A 19,083-nucleotide genomic window follows, 5' to 3' on the forward strand; every position below is an offset into this window, starting at 1 on the left:
GCAGGTGATTCCGAGTTAAGACGTAGCCGCAGTAGATTCCGAGATGAGTCGTAGCCGCAGTTGATTCCGAGTTGAGTCGTAGCTGCAGTAGATTCCGAGTTGAGTCGTAGCCGCAGGAGATTCCGAGTTGAATCGTAGCTGCAGGTGATTCCGAGTTAAGACGTAGCCACAGTAGATTCCGAGTTGAGTCGTAGCCGCAGGAGATTCCGAGTTGAGTCGTAGCCGCAGGAGATTCCGAGTTGAGTCGTAGCCGCAGGAGATTCCGAGTTCAGTCGTAGCTGCAGGAGATTCCGAGTTGAGTGGTAGCCACATTAGATTCCGATTTAAGACGTAGCCGCAGGAGATTCCGAGTTGAGTCGTAGCCGCAGTAGATACCGAGTTAAGACGTAGGCGCAGTGGTTTCGAGTTGAGTCGTAGCCGCAGCAGATTCCGAGTTAAGACGTAGCCGCAGTAGATTTCGAGTTGAGTCGTAGCCGCAGGAGATTCCGAGTGGAGTCGTAGCCGCCGGAGATTCCGAGTTAAGACGTAGGCACAGTAGATTCCGAGTTGAGTCGTAGCCGCAGGAGATTCCGAGTTAAGACGTAGCCGCAGTAGATTCCGAGTTGAGTCGTAGCCGCAGGAGATTCCGAGTTAAGACGTAGCCGCAGTAGATTCCGAGTTGAGTCGTAGCCGCAGGAGATTCCGAGTTAAGACAAGGCTGCAGTAGATTCCGAGTTGAGTCGTAGCCGCAGGAGATTCCGAGTTGAGTCGTAGCCGCAGTTGATTCCGAGTTGAGTCGTAGCCGCAGTAGATTCCGAGTTGAGTCGTAGCCGCAGTAGATTCTGAGTTAAGACGTAGCTGCAGTAGATTCCGAGTTGAGTCGTAGCCGCAGGAAATTCCGAGTTGAGTCGTAGCCGCAGTAGATTCCGAGTTGAGTCGTAGCCGCAGGAGATTCCGAGTTGAGTCGTAGCCGCAGGTGATTCCGAGTTAAGACGTTGCCGCAGTAGATTCCGAGTTGAGTCGTAGCCGCAGTAGAGTCCGAGTTGAGTCGTAGCCGCAGGTGATTCTGAGTTAAGACGTAGCCGCAGAAGATTCCGAGTTGAGTCGTAGCCGCAGGAGATTCCGAGTTGAGTCGTAGCCGCAGGAGATTCCGAGTTACCACGTAGCCGCAGGAGATTCCGAGTTGAGTTGTAGCCGCAGGAGATTCCGAGTTAAGACGTAGCCGCAGTAGATTCCGAGTTGAGTCGTAGCCGCAGTTGATTCCGAGTTGAGTCGTAGCTGCAGTAGATTCCGAGTTGAGTCGTAGCCGCAGGAGATTCCGAGTTGAGTCGTAGCTGCAGGTGATTCCGAGTTAAGACGTAGCTGCAGTAGATTCCGAGTTGAGTCGTAGCCGCAGGAGATTCCGAGTTGAGTCGTAGCCGCAGGAGATTCCGAGTTGAGTCGTAGCCGCAGGAGATTCCGAGTTCAGTCGTAGCTGCAGGAGATTCCGAGTTGAGTGGTAGCCACAGTAGATTCCGAGTTAAGACGTAGCCGCAAAAGATTCCGAGTTGAGTCGTAGCCGCAGGAGATTCCGAGTTAAGACGTAGCCGCAGTAGATTCCGAGTTGAGTCGTAGCCGCAGGAGATTCCGAGTTAAGACGTAGGCGCAGTAGATTCCGAGTTGAGTCGTAGCCGCAGTAGATTCTGAGTTAAGACGTAGCTGCAGTAGATTCCGTGTTGAGTCGTAGCCGCAGTTGATTCCGAGTTGAGTCGTAGCCGCAGTAGATTCCGAGTGGAGTCGTAGCCGCAGGAGATTCCGAGTTGAGTCGTAGCCGCAGGTGATTCCGAGTTAAGACGTTGCCGCATTAGATTCCGAGTTGAGTCGTAGCCGCAGTAGAGTCCGAGTTGAGTCGTAGCCGCAGTAGATTCCGAGTTAAGACGTAGCCGCAGAAGATTCCGAGTTGAGTCGTAGCCGCAGGAGATTCCGAGTTGAGTCGTAGCTGCTGTAGATTCCGAGTTACCACGTAGCCGCAGGAGATTCCGAGTTGAGTTGTAGCCGCAGGAGATTCCGAGTTAAGACGTAGGCGCAGTAGATTCCGAGTTGAGTCGTAGCCGCAGGAGATTCCGAGTTGAGTCATAGCCGCAGGTGATTCCGAGTTAAGACGTAGCCGCAGTAGATTCCGAGTTGAGTCGTAGCCGCATGAGATTCCGAGTTGAGTCGTAGCTGCAGGAGATTCCGAGTTAAGACGTAGCCGCAGGAGATTCCGAGTTGATATGTAGCCGCAGGAGATTCCAAGTTAAGACGTAGGCGCAGTAGATTCCGAGTTAAGACGTAGCCGCAGTAGATTCCGAGTTGAGTCGTAGCCGCAGGAGATTCCGAGTTGAGTCGTAGCCGCAGGAGATTCCGTGTTAAGACGTAGGTGCAGTAGATTCCGAGTTGAGTCATAGCCGCAGGAGATTCCGAGTTAAGACGTAGGCGCAGTAGATTCCGAGTTGAGTCGTAGCCGCAGGAGATTCCGAGTTAAGACGTAGCCGCAGTAGATTACGAGTTGAGTCGTAGCCGCAGGAGATTCCGAGTTGAGTCGTAGCCGCAGGAGATTCCGAGTTAAGACGTAGTCGCAGTAGATTCCGAGTTCAGTCGTAGCCGCAGGAGATTCCAAGTTAAGACGGAGCCGCAGGAGATTCCGAGTTGAGTCGTAGCCGCAGGAGATTCCGAGTTAAGACGTAGCCGCAGTAGATTCCGAGTTGAGTCGTAGCCGCAGTAGATTCCGAGTTGAGTCGTAGCCGCAGGAGATTCCGAGTTGAGTCGTAGCCGCAGTAGATTCCCAGTTGAGTCGTAGCCGCAATAGAGTCCGAGTTGAGTCATAGCCGCAGTAGATTCCGAGTTGAGTCGTAGCCGCAGGAGATTCCGAGTTGAGTCGTAGCCGCAGGAGATTCTGTGTTAAGAAGTAGCCGCAGGAGATTCCGAGTTGAGTCGTAGCCGCAGGAGATTCCGAGTTGAGTCGTAGCCGCAGGAGATTCCGAGTTAAGACGTAGGCGCAGTAGATTCCGAGTTGAGTCGTAGCCGCAGGAGATTCCGAGTTAAGACGTAGCCGCAGTAGATTCCGAGTTGAGTCGTAGCTGCAGTAGATTCCCAGTTGAGTCGTAGCCGCAGGAGATTCCGAGTTAAGACGTACGCGCTGTAGATTCCGAGTTGAGTCGTCGCCGCAGGAGATTCCGAGTTAAGACGTAGCCACAGTAGATTCCGAGTTGAGTCGTAGCCGCAGGAGATTCCGAGTTAAGACGTAGGCGCACTAGATTCCGAGTTGAGTCGTAGCCGCAGGAGATTCCGAGTTAAGACGTAGCCGCAGGAGATTCCGAGTTAAGACATGGCTGCAGTAGATTCCGAGTTGAGTCGTAGCCGCAAGAAATTCCGAGTTGAGTCGTAGCCGCAGGAGATTCCGATTTCAGTCGTAGCTGCAGGAGATTCCGAGTTGAGTGGTAGCCGCAGTAGATTCCGAGTTAAGACGTAGCCGCAGGAGATTCCGAGTTGAGTCGTAGCCGCAGTAGATACCGAGTTAAGACGTAGGCGCTGTAGTTCCGAGTTGAGTCGTAGCCGCAGGAGATTCCGAGTTAAGACGTAGCCGCAGTAGATTCCGAGTTGAGTCGTAGCCGCAGGAGATTCCGAGTGGAGTCGTAGCCGCAGGAGATTCCGAGTTAAGACGTAGGCGCAGTAGATTCCGAGTTGAGTCGTAGCCGCAGGAGATTCCGAGTTAAGACGTAGCCGCAGTAGATCCGAGTTGAGTCGTAGCCGCAGGAGATTCCGAGTTAAGACGTAGCCGCAGTAGATTCCGAGTTGAGTCGTAGCCGCAGGAGATTCCGAGTTAAGACATAGCTGCAGTAGATTCCGAGTTGAGTCGTAGCCGCAGGAGATTCCGAGTTGAGTCGTAGCCGAAGTAGATTCCGAGTTGAGTCGTAGCCGCAGTAGATTCCGAGTTGAGTCGTAGCCGCAGTAGATTCTGAGTTAAGACGTAGCTGCAGTAGATTCCGAGTTGAGTCGTAGCCGCAGTTGATTCCGAGTAGAGTCGTAGCCGCAGTAGACTCCGAGTTGAGTCGTAGCCGCAGGAGATTCCGAGTTGAGTCGTAGCCGCAGGTGATTCCGAGTTAAGACGTAGCCGCAGTAGATTCCGAGTTGAGTCATAGCCGCAGTTGATTCCGAGTTGAGTCGTAGCTGCTGTAGATTCCGAGTTGAGTCGTAGCCTCAGTAGATTCCGAGTTGAGTCGTAGCCGCAGGAGATTCCGAGTTGAGTCGTAGCCGCAGGTGATTCCGAGTTAAGATAGTTGCCGCAGTAGATTCCGAGTTGTGTCGTAGCCGCAGTAGAGTCCGAGTTGAGTCGTAGCCTCAGTAGATTCCGAGTTGAGTCGTAGCCGCAGGAGATTCCGAGTTCAGTCGTAGCTGCAGTAGATTCCGAGTTACCACGTAGCCGCAGGAGATTCCGAGTTGAGTTGTAGCCGCAGGAGATTCCGAGTTAAGACATAGGCGCAGTAGATTCCGAGTTGAGTCGTAGCCGCAGGAGATTCCGAGTTGAGTCGAAGCCGCAGGTGATTCCGAGTTGAGTCGTAGCTGCAGTAGATTCCGAGTTGAGTCGTGGCCGCAGGAGATTCCGAGTTGAATCGTAGATGCAGGTGATTCCGAGTTAAGACGTAGCCGCAGTAGATTCCGAGTTGAGTCGTAGCCGCAGGAGATTCCGAGTTGAGTCGTAGCCGCAGGAGATTCCGAGTTCAGTCGTAGCTGCAGGAGATTCCGAGTTGAGTGGTAGCCACATTAGATTCCGAGTTACCACGTAGCCGCAGGAGATTCCGAGTTGAGTTGTAGCCGCAGTAGATTCCGAGTTACCACGTAGCCGCAGGAGATTCCGAGTTGAGTTGTAGCCGCAGGAGATTCCGAGTTAAGACGTAGGCGCAGTAGATTCCGAGTTGAGTCGTAGCCGCAGGAGATTCCGAGTTAAGACGTAGCCGCAGTAGATTCCGAGTTGAGTCGTAGCCGCAGGAGATTCCGAGTTGAGTCGTAGCTGCAGGAGATTCCGAGTTAAGACGTAGCCGCAGGAGATTCCGAGTTGATATGTAGCCGCAGGAGATTCCAAGTTAAGACGTAGGCGCAGTAGATTCCGAGTTGAGTCGTAGCCGCAGGAGATTCCGAGTTAAGACGTAGCCGCAGTAGATTCCGAGTTGAGTCGTAGCCGCAGGAGATTCCGAGTTGAGTCGTAGCCGCAGGAGATTCCGTGTTAAGACGTAGGTGCAGTAGATTCCGAGTTGAGTCATAGCCGCAGGAGATTCCGAGTTAAGACGTAGGCGCAGTAGATTCCGAGTTGAGTCGTAGCCGCAGGAGATTCCGAGTTAAGACGTAGCCGCAGTAGATTCCGAGTTGAGTCGTAGCCGCAGGAGATTCCGAGTTGAGTCGTAGCCGCAGGAGATTCCGAGTTAAGACGTAGCCGCAGTAGATTGCGAGTTCAGTCGTAGCCGCAGGAGATTCCAAGTTAAGACGGAGCCGCAGGAGATTCCGAGTTGAGTCGTAGCCGCAGGAGATTCCGAGTTAAGACGTAGCCGCAGTAGATTCCGAGTTGAGTCGTAGCCGCAGTAGATTCCGAGTTGAGTCGTAGCCGCAGGAGATTCCGAGTTGAGTCGTAGCCGCAGTAGATTCCAAGTTGAGTCGTAGCCGCAATAGAGTCCGAGTTGAGTCATAGCCGCAGGAGATTGCGAGTTGAGTCGTAGCCGCAGTAGAATCCGAGTTGAGTCATAGCCGCAGTAGATTCCGAGTTGAGTCGTAGCCGCAGGAGATTCCGAGTTGAGTCGTAGCCGCAGGAGATTCTGTGTTAAGAAGTAGCCGCAGGAGATTCCGAGTTGAGTCGTAGCCGCAGGAGATTCCGAGTTGAGTCGTAGCCGCAGGAGATTCCGAGTTAAGACGTAGGCGCAGTAGATTCCGAGTTGAGTCGTAGCCGCAGGAGATTCCGAGTTAAGACGTAGCCGCAGTAGATTCCGAGTTGAGTCGTAGCTGCAGTAGATTCCCAGTTGAGTCGTAGCCGCAGGAGATTCCGAGTTAAGACGTACGCGCTGTAGATTCCGAGTTGAGTCGTCGCCGCAGGAGATTCCGAGTTAAGACGTAGCCACAGTAGATTCCGAGTTGAGTCGTAGCCGCAGGAGATTCCGAGTTAAGACGTAGGCGCACTAGATTCCGAGTTGAGTCGTAGCCGCAGGAGATTCCGAGTTAAGACGTAGCCGCAGGAGATTCCGAGTTAAGACATGGCTGCAGTAGATTCCGAGTTGAGTCGTAGCCGCAGGAGATTCCGAGTTGAGTCGTAGCCGCAGTTGATTCCGAGTTGAGTCGTAGCCGCAGTAGATTCCGAGTTGAGTCGTAGCCGCAGTAGATTCTGAGTTAAGACGTAGCTGCAGTAGATTCCGAGTTGAGTCGTAGCCGCAGTTGATTCCGAGTTGAGTCGTAGCCGCAGTAGATTCCGAGTTGAGTCGTAGCCGCAGGAGATTCCGATTTCAGTCGTAGCTGCAGGAGATTCCGAGTTGAGTGGTAGCCGCAGTAGATTCCGAGTTAAGACGTAGCCGCAGGAGATTCCGAGTTGAGTCGTAGCCGCAGTAGATACCGAGTTAAGACGTGGGCGCTGTAGTTCCGAGTTGAGTCGTAGCCGCAGGAGATTCCGAGTTAAGACGTAGCCGCAGTAGATTCCGAGTTGAGTCGTAGCCGCAGGAGATTCCGAGTGGAGTCGTAGCCGCTGGAGATTCCGAGTTAAGACGTAGGCGCAGTAGATTCCGAGTTGAGTCGTAGCCGCAGGAGATTCCGAGTTAAGACGTAGCCGCAGTAGATCCGAGTTGAGTCGTAGCCGCAGGAGATTCCGAGTTAAGACGTAGCCGCAGTAGATTCCGAGTTGAGTCGTAGCCGCAGGAGATTCCGAGTTAAGACATAGCTGCAGTAGATTCCGAGTTGAGTCGTAGCCGCAGGAGATTCCGAGTTGAGTCGTAGCCGAAGTAGATTCCGAGTTGAGTCGTAGCCGCAGTAGATTCCGAGTTGAGTCGTAGCCGCAGTAGATTCTGAGTTAAGACGTAGCTGCAGTAGATTCCGAGTTGAGTCGTAGCCGCAGTTGATTCCGAGTTGAGTCGTAGCCGCAGTAGATTCCGAGTTGAGTCGTAGCCGCAGGAGATTCCGAGTTGAGTCGTAGCCGCAGGTGATTCCGAGTTAAGACGTAGCCGCAGTAGATTCCGAGTTGAGTCATAGCCGCAGTTGATTCCGAGTTGAGTCGTAGCTGCTGTAGATTCCGAGTTGAGTCGTAGCCTCAGTAGATTCCGAGTTGAGTCGTAGCCGCAGGAGATTCCGAGTTGAGTCGTAGCCGCAGGTGATTCCGAGTTAAGATAGTTGCCGCAGTAGATTCCGAGTTGAGTCGTAGCCGCAGTAGAGTCCGAGTTGAGTCGTAGCCGCAGGTGATTCCGAGTTAAGACGTAGCCGCAGAAGATTCCGAGTTGAGTCGTAGCCGCAGGAGATTCCGAGTTGAGTCGTAGCTGCAGTAGATTCCGAGTTACCACGTAGCCGCAGGAGATACCGAGTTGAGTTGTAGCCGCAGGAGATTCCGAGTTAAGACATAGGCGCAGTAGATTCCGAGTTGAGTCGTAGCCGCAGGAGATTCCGAGTTGAGTCGAAGCCGCAGGTGATTCCGAGTTAAGACGTAGCCGCAGTAGATTCCGAGATGAGTCGTAGCCGCAGTTGATTCCGAGTTGAGTCGTAGCTGCAGTAGATTCCGAGTTGAGTCGTGGCCGCAGGAGATTCCGAGTTGAATCGTAGATGCAGGTGATTCCGAGTTAAGACGTAGCCGCAGTAGATTCCGAGTTGAGTCGTAGCCGCAGGAGATTCCGAGTTGAGTCGTAGCCGCAGGAGATTCCGAGTTCAGTCGTAGCTGCAGGAGATTCCGAGTTGAGTGGTAGCCACATTAGATTCCGAGTTAAGACGTAGCCGCAGCAGATTCCGAGTTGAGTCGTAGCCGCAGTAGATACCGAGTTAAGACGTAGGCGCAGTGGTTCCGAGTTGAGTCGTAGCCGCAGCAGATTCCGAGTTAAGACGTAGCCGCAGTAGATTCCGAGTTGAGTCGTAGCCGCAGGAGATTCCGAGTGGAGTCGTAGCCGCAGGAGATTCCGAGTTAAGACGTAGGCGCAGTAGATTCCGAGTTGAGTCGTAGCCGCAGGAGATTCCGAGTTGAGACGTAGCCGCAGTAGATTCCGAGTTGAGTCGTAGCCGCAGGAGATTCCGAGTTAAGACTTAGCCGCAGTAGATTCCGAGTTGAGTCGTAGCCGCAGGAGATTCCGAGTTAAGACATGGCTGCAGTAGATTCCGAGTTGAGTCGTAGCCGCAGTAGATTCCGAGTTGAGTCATAGCCGCAGTAGATTCCGAGTTGAGTCGTAGCCGCAGTAGATTCCGAGTTGAGTCGTAGCCGCAGTAGATTCTGAGTTAAGACGTAGCTGCAGTAGATTCCGAGTTGAGTCGTAGCCGCAGTTGATTCCGAGTTGAGTCGTAGCCGCAGTAGATTCCAAGTTGAGTCGTAGCCGCAGGAGATTCTGAGTTGAGTCGTAGCCGCAGGTGATTCCGAGTTAAGACGTAGCCGCAGTAGATTCCGAGTTGAGTCGTAGCCGCAGTTGATTCCGAGTTGAGTCGTAGCCGCTGTAGATTCCGAGTTGAGTCGTAGCCTCAGTAGATTCCGAGTTGAGTCGTAGCCGCAGGAGATTCCGAGTTGAGTCGTAGCCGCAGGAGATTCCGAGTTAAGACGTTGCCGCAGTAGATTCCGAGTTGAGTCGTAGCCGCAGTAGAGTCCGAGTTGAGTCGTAGCCGCAGGTGATTCCGAGTTAAGACGTAGCCGCAGAAGATTCCGAGTTGAGTCGTAGCCGCAGGAGATTCCGAGTTGAGTCGTAGCTGCAGTAGATTCCGAGTTACCACGTAGCCGCAGGAGATTCCGAGTTGAGTTGTAGCCGCAGGAGGTTCCGTGTTAAGACGTAGGCGCAGTAGATTCCGAGTTGAGTCGTAGCCGCAGGAGATTCCGAGTTAAGACGTAGCCGCAGTAGATTACGAGTTGAGTCGTAGCCGCAGGAGATTCCGAGTTGAGTCGTAGCTGCAGTAGATTCCGAGTTACCACGTAGCCGCAGGAGATTCCGAGTTGAGTTGTAGCCGCAGGAGATTCCGAGTTAAGACGTAGCCGCAGTAGATTCCGAGTTGAGTCGTAGCCGCAGTTGATTCCGAGTTGAGTCGTAGCTGCAGTAGATTCCGAGTTGAGTCGTAGCCGCAGGAGATTCCGAGTTGAGTCGTAGCTGCAGTTGATTCCGAGTTAAGACGTAGCCGCAGTAGATTCCGAGTTGAGTCGTAGCCGCAGGAGATTCCGAGTTGAGTCGTAGCCGCAGGAGATTCCGAGTTGAGTCGTAGCCGCAGGAGATTCCGAGTTCAGTCGTAGCTGCAGGAGATTCCGAGTTAAGACGTAGGCGCAGTGGTTCCGAGTTGAGTCGTAGCCGCAGGAGATTCCGAGTTAAGACGTAGCCGTAGTAGATTCCGAGTTGAGTCGTAGCCGCAGGAGATTCCGAGTGGAGTCCTAGCCGCAGGAGATTCCGAGTTAAGACGTAGGCGCAGTAGATTCCGAGTTGAGTCGTAGCCGCAGGAGATTCCGAGTTAAGACGTAGCCGCAGTAGATTCCGAGTTGAGTCGTAGCCGCAGGAGATTCCGAGTGGAGTCGTTGCCGCTGGAGATTCCGAGTTAAGACGTAGGCGCAGTAGATTCCGAGTTGAGTCGTAGCCGCAGGAGATTCCGAGTTAAGACGTAGCCGCAGTAGATCCGAGTTGAGTCGTAGCCGCAGGAGATTCCGAGTTAAGACGTAGCCGCAGTAGATTCCGAGTTGAGTCGTAGCCGCAGGAGATTCCGAGTTAAGACATAGCTGCAGTAGATTCCGAGTTGAGTCGTAGCCGCAGGAGATTCCGAGTTGAGTCGTAGCCGAAGTAGATTCCGAGTTGAGTCGTAGCCGCAGTAGATTCCGAGTTGAGTCGTAGCCGCAGTAGATTCTGAGTTAAGACGTAGCTGCAGTAGATTCCGAGTTGAGTCGTAGCCGCAGTTGATTCCGAGTTGAGTCGTAGCCGCAGTAGATTCCGAGTTGAGTCGTAGCCGCAGGAGATTCCGAGTTGAGTCGTAGCCGCAGGTGATTCCGAGTTAAGACGTAGCCGCAGTAGATTCCGAGTTGAGTCATAGCCGCAGTTGATTCCGAGTTGAGTCGTAGCTGCTGTAGATTCCGAGTTGAGTCGTAGCCTCAGTAGATTCCGAGTTGAGTCGTAGCCGCAGGAGATTCCGAGTTGAGTCGTAGCCGCAGGTGATTCCGAGTTAAGATAGTTGCCGCAGTAGATTCCGAGTTGAGTCGTAGCCGCAGTAGAGTCCGAGTTGAGTCGTAGCCGCAGGTGATTCCGAGTTAAGACGTAGCCGCAGAAGATTCCGAGTTGAGTCGTAGCCGCAGGAGATTCCGAGTTGAGTCGTAGCTGCAGTAGATTCCGAGTTACCACGTAGCCGCAGGAGATACCGAGTTGAGTTGTAGCCGCAGGAGATTCCGAGTTAAGACATAGGCGCAGTAGATTCCGAGTTGAGTCGTAGCCGCAGGAGATTCCGAGTTGAGTCGAAGCCGCAGGTGATTCCGAGTTAAGACGTAGCCGCAGTAGATTCCGAGATGAGTCGTAGCCGCAGTTGATTCCGAGTTGAGTCGTAGCTGCAGTAGATTCCGAGTTGAGTCGTGGCCGCAGGAGATTCCGAGTTGAATCGTAGATGCAGGTGATTCCGAGTTAAGACGTAGCCGCAGTAGATTCCGAGTTGAGTCGTAGCCGCAGGAGATTCCGAGTTGAGTCGTAGCCGCAGGAGATTCCGAGTTCAGTCGTAGCTGCAGGAGATTCCGAGTTGAGTGGTAGCCACATTAGATTCCGAGTTAAGACGTAGCCGCAGCAGATTCCGAGTTGAGTCGTAGCCGCAGTAGATACCGAGTTAAGACGTAGGCGCAGTGGTTCCGAGTTGAGTCGTAGCCGCAGCAGATTCCGAGTTAAGACGTAGCCGCAGTAGATTCCGAGTTGAGTCGTAGCCGCAGGAGATTCCGAGTGGAGTCGTAGCCGCAGGAGATTCCGAGTTAAGACGTAGGCGCAGTAGATTCCGAGTTGAGTCGTAGCCGCAGGAGATTCCGAGTTGAGACGTAGCCGCAGTAGATTCCGAGTTGAGTCGTAGCCGCAGGAGATTCCGAGTTAAGACTTAGCCGCAGTAGATTCCGAGTTGAGTCGTAGCCGCAGGAGATTCCGAGTTAAGACATGGCTGCAGTAGATTCCGAGTTGAGTCGTAGCCGCAGTAGATTCCGAGTTGAGTCATAGCCGCAGTAGATTCCGAGTTGAGTCGTAGCCGCAGTAGATTCCGAGTTGAGTCGTAGCCGCAGTAGATTCTGAGTTAAGACGTAGCTGCAGTAGATTCCGAGTTGAGTCGTAGCCGCAGTTGATTCCGAGTTGAGTCGTAGCCGCAGTAGATTCCAAGTTGAGTCGTAGCCGCAGGAGATTCTGAGTTGAGTCGTAGCCGCAGGTGATTCCGAGTTAAGACGTAGCCGCAGTAGATTCCGAGTTGAGTCGTAGCCGCAGTTGATTCCGAGTTGAGTCGTAGCCGCTGTAGATTCCGAGTTGAGTCGTAGCCTCAGTAGATTCCGAGTTGAGTCGTAGCCGCAGGAGATTCCGAGTTGAGTCGTAGCCGCAGGAGATTCCGAGTTAAGACGTTGCCGCAGTAGATTCCGAGTTGAGTCGTAGCCGCAGTAGAGTCCGAGTTGAGTCGTAGCCGCAGGTGATTCCGAGTTAAGACGTAGCCGCAGAAGATTCCGAGTTGAGTCGTAGCCGCAGGAGATTCCGAGTTGAGTCGTAGCTGCAGTAGATTCCGAGTTACCACGTAGCCGCAGGAGATTCCGAGTTGAGTTGTAGCCGCAGGAGGTTCCGTGTTAAGACGTAGGCGCAGTAGATTCCGAGTTGAGTCGTAGCCGCAGGAGATTCCGAGTTAAGACGTAGCCGCAGTAGATTACGAGTTGAGTCGTAGCCGCAGGAGATTCCGAGTTGAGTCGTAGCTGCAGTAGATTCCGAGTTACCACGTAGCCGCAGGAGATTCCGAGTTGAGTTGTAGCCGCAGGAGATTCCGAGTTAAGACGTAGCCGCAGTAGATTCCGAGTTGAGTCGTAGCCGCAGTTGATTCCGAGTTGAGTCGTAGCTGCAGTAGATTCCGAGTTGAGTCGTAGCCGCAGGAGATTCCGAGTTGAGTCGTAGCTGCAGTTGATTCCGAGTTAAGACGTAGCCGCAGTAGATTCCGAGTTGAGTCGTAGCCGCAGGAGATTCCGAGTTGAGTCGTAGCCGCAGGAGATTCCGAGTTGAGTCGTAGCCGCAGGAGATTCCGAGTTCAGTCGTAGCTGCAGGAGATTCCGAGTTAAGACGTAGGCGCAGTGGTTCCGAGTTGAGTCGTAGCCGCAGGAGATTCCGAGTTAAGACGTAGCCGTAGTAGATTCCGAGTTGAGTCGTAGCCGCAGGAGATTCCGAGTGGAGTCCTAGCCGCAGGAGATTCCGAGTTAAGACGTAGGCGCAGTAGATTCCGAGTTGAGTCGTAGCCGCAGGAGATTCCGAGTTAAGACGTAGCCGCAGTAGATTCCGAGTTGAGTCGTAGCCGCAGGAGATTCCGAGTTGAGTCGTAGCCGCAGGAGATTCCGAGTTGAGTCGTATCCGCAGGTGATTCCGAGTTAAGACGTTGCCGCAGTAGATTCCGAGTTGAGTCGTAGCCGCAGTAGAGTCCGACTTGAGTCGTAGCCGCAGGTGATTCCGAGTTAAACGTAGCCGCAAAAGATTCCGAGTTGAGTCGTAGCCGCAGGAGATTCCGAGTTGAGTCGTAGCTGCAGTAGATTCCGAGTTACCACGTAGCCGCAGGAGATTCCGAGTTGAGTTGTAGCCGCAGGAGATTCCGAGTTAAGACGTAGGCACAGTAGATTCCGAGTTGAGTCGTAGCCGCAGGAGATTCCGAGTTGAGTCGTAGCCGCAGGTGATTCCGAGTTAAGACGTAGCCGCAGTAGATTCCGAGGTGAGTCGTAGCCGCAGGAGATTCCGAGTTGAGTCGTAGCTGCAGGAGATTCCGAGTTAAGACGTAGCCGCAGGAGATTCTGTGTTGATTTGTAGCCGCAGGAGATTCCAAGTTAAGACGTAGGCGCAGTAGATTCCGAGTTGAGTCGTAGCCGCAGGAGATTCCGAGTTAAGACGTAGCCGCAGTAGATTCCGAGTTGAGTCGTAGCCGCAGGAGATTCCGAGTTGAGTCGTAGCCGCAGGAGATTCCGTGTTAAGACGTAGGTGCAGTAGATTCCGAGTTGAGTCATAGCCGCAGGAGATTCCGAGTTAAGACGTAGGCGCAGTAGATTCCGAGTTGAGTCGTAGCCGCAGGAGATTCCGAGTTAAGACGTAGCCGCAGTAGATTACGAGTTGAGTCGTAGCCGCAGGAGATTCCGAGTTGAGTCGTAGCCGCAGGAGATTCCGAGTTAAGACGTAGCCGCGGTAGATTCCGAGTTGAGTCGTAGCCGCAGGAGATTCCGAGTTGAGTCGTAGCCGCAGGAGATTCCAAGTTAAGACGGAGCCGAAGGAGATTCCGAGTTGAGTCGTAGCCGCAGGAGATTCCGAGTTAAGACGTAGCCGCAGTAGATTCCGAGTTGAGTCGTAGCCGCAGTAGATTCCAAGTTGAGTCGTAGCCGCAGGAGATTCCGAGTTGAGTCGTAGCCGCAGTAGATTCCAAGTTGAGTCGTAGCCGCAATAGAGTCCGAGTTGAGTCATTGCCGCAGGAGATTGCGAGTTGAGTCGTAGCCGCAGTAGAATCCGAGTTGAGTCGTAGCCGCAGTAGATTCCGAGTTGAGTCGTAGCCGCAGGAGATTCCGAGTTGAGTCGTAGCCGCAGGAGATTCTGTGTTAAGAAGTAGCCGCAGGAGATTCCGAGTTGAGTCGTAGCCGCAGGAGATTCCGAGTTGAGTCGTAGCCGCAGGAGATTCCGAGTTAAGACGTAGGCGCAGTAGATTCCGAGTTGAGTCGTAGCCGCAGGAGATTCCGAGTTAAGACGTAGCCGCAGTAGATTCCGAGTTGAGTCGTAGCTGCAGTAGATTCCCAGTTGAGTCGTAGCCGCAGGAGATTCCGAGTTAAGACGTAGGCGCTGTAGATTCCGAGTTGAGTCGTATCCGCAGGAGATTCCGAGTTAAGACGTAGCCACAGTAGATTCCGAGTTGAGTCGTAGCCGCAGGAGATTCCGAGTTAAGACGTAGGCGCACTAGATTCCGAGTTGAGTCGTAGCCGCAGGAGATTCCGAGTTAAGACGTAGCCGCAGGAGATTATGAGTTAAGACATGGCTGCAGTAGATTCCGAGTTGACTCGTAGCCGCAGGAGATTCCGAGTTGAGTCGTAGCCGCAGTTGATTCCGAGTTGAGTCGTAGCCGCAGTAGATTCCGAGTTGAGTCGTAGCCGCAGTAGATTCTGAGTTAAGACGTAGCTGCAGTAGATTCCGAGTTGAGTCGTAGCCGCAGTTGATTCCGAGTTGAGTCGTAGCCGCAGGAGATTCCGAGTTGAGTCGTAGCCGCAGGAGATTCCGAGTTGAGTCGTAGCCGCAGGTGATTCCGAGTTAAGACGTTGCCGCAGTAGATTCCGAGTTGAGTCGTAGCCGCAGTAGAATCCGAGTTGAGTCGTAGCCGCAGTAGAATCCGAGTTAAGACGTAGCCGCAGAAGATTCCGAGTTGAGTCGTAGCCGCAGGAGATTCCGAGTTGAGTCGTAGCTGCAGTAGATTCCGAGTTACCACGTAGCCGCAGGAGATTCCGAGTTGAGTTGTAGCCGCAGGAGATTCCGAGTTAAGACGTAGGCGCAGTAGATTCCGAGTTGAGTCGTAGCCGCAGGAGATTCCGAGTTGAGTCGTAGCCGCAGGTGATTCCGAGTTAAGACGTAGCCGCAGTAGATTCCGAGTTGAGTCGTAGCCGCAGGAGATTCCGAGTTGAGTCGTAGCTGCAGGAGATTCCGAGTTAAGACGTAGCCGCAGGAGATTCCGAGTTGATTTGTAGCCGCAGTAGATTCCAAGTTAAGACGTAGGCGCAGTAGATTGCGAGTTGAGTCGTAGCCGCAGGAGATTCCGAGTTAAGACGTAGCCGCAGTAGATTCCGAGTTGAGTCGTAGCCGCAGTAGATTCCGAGTTGAGTCGTAGCCGCAGGAGATTCCGAGTTAAGACGTAGGTGCAGTAGATTACGAGTTGAGTCATAGCCGCAGGAGATTCCAAGTTAAGACGTAGGCGCAGTAGATTCGGTGTTGAGTCGTAGCCGCAGGAGATTCCGAGTTAAGACGTAGCCGCAGTAGATTCCGAGTTGAGTCGTAGCCGCAGGAGATTCCGAGTTGAGTCGTAGCCGCAGGAGATTCCGAGTTAAGACGTAGCCGCAGTAGATTCCGAGTTACCACGTAGCCGCAGGAGATTCCGAGTTGAGTTGTAGCCGCAGGAGATTCCGAGTTAAGACGTAGGCGCAGTAGATTCCGAGTTGAGTCGTAGCCGCAGGAGATTCCGAGTTGAGTCGTAGCCGCAGGTGATTCCGAGTTAAGACGTAGCCGCAGTAGATTCCGAGTTGAGTCGTAGCCGCAGGAGATTCCGAGTTGAGTCGTAGCTGCAGGAGATTCCGAGTTAAGACGTAGCCGCAGGAGATTCCGAGTTGATTTGTAGCCGCAGTAGATTCCAAGTTAAGACGTAGGCGCAGTAGATTGCGAGTTGAGTCGTAGCCGCAGGAGATTCCGAGTTAAGACGTAGCCGCAGTAGATTCCGAGTTGAGTCGTAGCCGCAGTAGATTCCGAGTTGAGTCGTAGCCGCAGGAGATTCCGAGTTAAGATGTAGGTGCAGTAGATTCCGAGTTGAGTCATAGCCGCAGGAGATTCCAAGTTAAGACGTAGCCGTAGTAGATTCCGAGTTGAGTCGTAGCCGCAGGAGATTCCGAGTTAAGTCGTAGCCGCAGTAGATTCCGAGTTGAGTCGTAGCCGCAGGAGATTCCGAGTTGAGTCGTAGCCGCAGGAGATTCCGAGTTAAGACGTAGCCGCAGTAGATTCCGAGTTGAGTCGTAGCCGCAGGAGATTCCGAGTTGAGTCGTAGCCGCAGTAGATTCCAAGTTGAGTCGTAGCCGCAATAGAGTCCGAGTTGAGTCATAGCCGCAGGAGATTGCGAGTTGAGTCGTAGCCGCAGTAGAATCCGAGTTGAGTCGTAGCCGCAGTAGATTCCGAGTTGAGTCGTAGCCGCAGGAGATTCCGAGTTGAGTCGTAGCCGCAGTAGATTCCGAGTTGAGTCGTAGCCGCAGGAGATTCCGAGTTAAGACGTAGGTGCAGTAGATTACGAGTTGAGTCATAGCCGCAGGAGATTCCAAGTTAAGACGTAGGCGCAGTAGATTCGGTGTTGAGTCGTAGCCGCAGGAGATTCCGAGTTAAGACGTAGCCGCAGTAGATTCCGAGTTGAGTCGTAGCCGCAGGAGATTCCGAGTTGAGTCGTAGCCGCAGGAGATTCCGAGTTAAGACGTAGCCGCAGTAGATTCCGAGTTACCACGTAGCCGCAGGAGATTCCGAGTTGAGTTGTAGCCGCAGGAGATTCCGAGTTAAGACGTAGGCGCAGTAGATTCCGAGTTGAGTCGTAGCCGCAGGAGATTCCGAGTTGAGTCGTAGCCGCAGGTGATTCCGAGTTAAGACGTAGCCGCAGTAGATTCCGAGTTGAGTCGTAGCCGCAGGAGATTCCGAGTTGAGTCGTAGCTGCAGGAGATTCCGAGTTAAGACGTAGCCGCAGGAGATTCCGAGTTGATTTGTAGCCGCAGTAGATTCCAAGTTAAGACGTAGGCGCAGTAGATTGCGAGTTGAGTCGTAGCCGCAGGAGATTCCGAGTTAAGACGTAGCCGCAGTAGATTCCGAGTTGAGTCGTAGCCGCAGTAGATTCCGAGTTGAGTCGTAGCCGCAGGAGATTCCGAGTTAAGATGTAGGTGCAGTAGATTCCGAGTTGAGTCATAGCCGCAGGAGATTCCAAGTTAAGACGTAGGCGCAGTAGATTCGGTGTTGAGTCGTAGCCGCAGGAGATTCCGAGTTAAGTCGTAGCCGCAGTAGATTCCGAGTTGAGTCGTAGCCGCAGGAGATTCCGAGTTGAGTCGTAGCCGCAGGAGATTCCGAGTTAAGACGTAGCCGCAGTAGATTCCGAGTTGAGTCGTAGCCGCAGGAGATTCCGAGTTGAGTCGTAGCCGCAGTAGATTCCAAGTTGAGTCGTAGCCGCAATAGAGTCCGAGTTGAGTCATAGCCGCAGGAGATTGCGAGTTGAGTCGTAGCCGCAGTAGAATCCGAGTTGAGTCGTAGCCGCAGTAGATTCCGAGTTGAGTCGTAGCCGCAGGAGATTCCGAGTTGAGTCGTAGCCGCAGGAGATTCTGTGTTAAGAAGTAGCCGCAGGAGATTCCGAGTTGAGTCGTAGCCGCAGGAGATTCCGAGTTAAGACGTAGGCGCAGTAGATTCCGAGTTGAGTCGTAGCCGCAGGAGATTCCGAGTTAAGACGTAGCCGCAGTAGATTCCGAGTTGAGTCGTAGCTGCAGTAGATTCCCAGTTGAGTCGTAGCCGCAGGAGATTCCGAGTTAAGACGTAGGCGCTGTAGATTCCGAGTTGAGTCGTAGCCGCAGGAGATTCCGAGTTAAGACGTAGCCACAGTAGATTCCGAGTTGAGTCGTAGCCGCAGGAGATTCCGAGTTGAGTCGTCGCCGCAGGAGATTCCGAGTTAAGACGTAGCCACAGTAGATTCCGAGTTGAGTCGTAGCCGCAGGAGATTCCGAGTTAAGACGTAGGCGCACTAGATTCCGAGTTGAGTCGTAGCCGCAGGAGATTCCGAGTTAAGACGTAGCCGCAGGAGATTCCGAGTTAAGACATGGCTGCAGTAGATTCCGAGTTGAGTCGTAGCCGCAGGAGATTCCGAGTTGAGTCGTAGCCGCAGTTGATTCCGAGTTGAGTCGTAGCCGCAGTAGATTCCGAGTTGAGTCGTAGCCGCAGTAGATTCTGAGTTAAGACGTAGCTGCAGTAGATTCCGAGTTGAGTCGTAGCCGCAGTTGATTCCGAGTTGAGTCGTAGCCGCAGTAGATTCCGAGTTGAGTCGTAGCCGCAGGAGATTCCGATTTCAGTCGTAGCTGCAGGAGATTCCGAGTTGAGTGGTAGCCGCAGTAGATTCCGAGTTAAGACGTAGCCGCAGGAGATTCCGAGTTGAGTCGTAGCCGCAGTAGATACCGAGTTAAGACGTGGGCGCTGTAGTTCCGAGTTGAGTCGTAGCCGCAGGAGATTCCGAGTTAAGACGTAGCCGCAGTAGATTCCGAGTTGAGTCGTAGCCGCAGGAGATTCCGAGTGGAGTCGTAGCCGCAGGAGATTCCGAGTTAAGACGTAGGCGCAGTAGATTCCGAGTTGAGTCGTAGCCGCAGGAGATTCCGAGTTAAGACGTAGCCGCAGTAGATCCGAGTTGTTTCGTAGCCGCAGGAGATTCCGAGTTAAGACGTAGCCGCAGTAGATTCCGAGTTGAGTCGTAGCCGCAGGAGATTCCGAGTTAAGACATAGCTGCAGTAGATTCCGAGTTGAGTCGTAGCCGCAGGAGATTCCGAGTTGAGTCGTAGCCGAAGTAGATTCCGAGTTGAGTCGTAGCCGCAGTAGATTCCGAGTTGAGTCGTAGCCGCAGTAGATTCTGAGTTAAGACGTAGCTGCAGTAGATTCCGAGTTGAGTCGTTGCCGCAGTTGATTCCGAGTTGAGTCGTAGCCGCAGTAGATTCCGAGTTGAGTCGTAGCCGCAGGAGATTCCGAGTTGAGTCGTAGCCGCAGGTGATTCCGAGTTAAGACGTAGCCGCAGTAGATTCCGAGTTGAGTCATAGCCGCAGTTGATTCCGAGTTGAGTCGTAGCTGCTGTAGATTCCGAGTTGAGTCGTAGCCTCAGTAGATTCCGAGTTGAGTCGTAGCCGCAGGAGATTCCGAGTTGAGTCGTAGCCGCAGGTGATTCCGAGTTAAGATAGTTGCCGCAGTAGATTCCGAGTTGAGTCGT

The sequence above is a fragment of the Coturnix japonica genome, chromosome 35 (genome assembly GCF_054131305.1).
Source record: "Coturnix japonica strain WE chromosome 35, WE-NBRP24, whole genome shotgun sequence".
Taxonomy (NCBI): Eukaryota; Metazoa; Chordata; class Aves; order Galliformes; family Phasianidae; genus Coturnix; species Coturnix japonica.